Source organism: Opisthorchis viverrini (genome assembly GCF_000715545.1).
Source record: "Opisthorchis viverrini unplaced genomic scaffold opera_v5_478, whole genome shotgun sequence".
In the NCBI taxonomy this organism is placed as follows: Eukaryota; Metazoa; Platyhelminthes; class Trematoda; order Opisthorchiida; family Opisthorchiidae; genus Opisthorchis; species Opisthorchis viverrini.
The window spans coordinates 146,616-148,500 of NW_008752144.1; positions in this window are offsets into that span (position 1 = coordinate 146,616).

Below are 1,885 nucleotides of genomic sequence, written 5' to 3' on the forward strand. Positions count from 1 at the left end.
AAAAAGAGACCGGAAAAAGTTTTTTGATCAGTAGTTAGTTCAAACAAAAGTTGGCATATGGATGTGCAAAGCAGTGAATGACTCGACCCTATGGTCAGCTCATCAGACTGACATCTGACTTGACATCAATAACACAGTTTGATAAACTGGATGCATTTGGCCACGACGGTTGGCGTGTCCCAAGGGGTATAGTACGTGAGATAACAATACTGCGACGCACCTCTTATGGGTCAGACGTATAGAAATGATAAGCTAAAATACAAGCAGTAAGAGCACGTAGCAAATGGGGTGATCGTCCGGGAACCAAACACATTTATCAGTTCTACTCGGTCCACGTCGCCCAGCGCAAACAGCCGTAACAACAGAGGAAACGAGTTCCCTAGGACGATGATTCCCCTTTGAGGGCACCCATGGAATCAACATACAATGTCATTCGGTACGGGGAATTCCCCACAAACAAGATTTGTTCCGAGGGTAAAGATATCGGACCGCACAAAGCTCGGTAAAACACACGTCTCCAACCATATTGAACAGGCTAGTTTCCAGAGGACAAAGCGCTAGCCGACCAATTTGCACAGGTATGAAACTCTAAAATGGTGTGGACTTTTGACCTTAACTACTTGTTGGCTTAACGAAATAGTCAGCTGATTATTCTGAACGGCAGAAATGTTTACAAAGTTGGCCGGGGATCCTTGCAAAAGATCCCATAATATCAAGACCATCAGATTCAAATGTTACTGGATGTTTATGACAAAGATGTGGTCGGGTTCTGAAAAGTTGAGCCCCACGAGCGTATTCGCCTTTGTCCGGAATGACTAGGTGTGCAAGGTTTCGACTTGGAAATGGTTACAATATATCAACCACTGCAGCATGACCACATTTTGAGGTGCTATTATATTCAAAAAGTAGGGAATGCAAACACTTCTAGAAAGGCTAGACAGAGACATTCGTGTTTCTCCTTATATGACGCCCGACTTTGTGGTAGTGGTTATGTACAACGTGAAGCGCGCCTTGTGGAAAGGGTTCAAGATGACCAAATTTCAGCGCTAGCGGCGTCAGAACAGTATGCCATTAAAACTAAAAGGAACGTGTGGAAGAGTACAGCTGTTCCCGGCCATTTTTGTGGCTGTGAGGAGGTTTACCAGAAACACAGTTCGTATAGATGATACCATCTGGTTAGGACAGATTAGATGGCATTGACGAAAAGTCGGTGATCGCCGATCCAGAAGGAACCCGATTTTCATATATTATTCACAGTGGAAGGTAACCTGAAGTTTAAGCTGAAAATCAGCAGAGATGTGCGGCAGCGATTAAAAGGTGCGGCTGAAACGACCTGTTTTTTCTAGGTTACCCCTGCATTTGGTCTAAGACCTCGCAAAATCTCACTGTCAAGTTGAATAGATGACCTTATTGCTTTCCCGACTGCATTCATCCCAGATTCCTTGTCAGACAAACCAACCACGAACAGATGCTGTTCTTTTGGTCTTGTTATTCACTAGATTTTTTTCTATTAAGTTAATGCCGAAATCGTCGGAATCTGACAAAAGAACTACGCGTTACATGTCGCTAAACGAATAAAGATGACATGGGATGGACATTTGCTATTCGCTTCATTCCCAATTAACAGGGTCGTCCCGAGTGCCTCGCTGACAGATGAGTTTCTCCCACATAAAAAGTTGTCTGAGATAAGTTAGGTCCGGAATGAAGGATTACAAAGTGCCCTGTACGAAAAGTCCAAAAAACTGTTCCCGCGCTGGTGTATGCCCTATGACATCAGTCTTCTAGAATGGGCACGTGTGGGGTAACAATTGAATGAGAGCATCGCCGCGCAGTGTGATGGCGACGATATCGAGAAACCTTTGATTATATATATATATATATATTA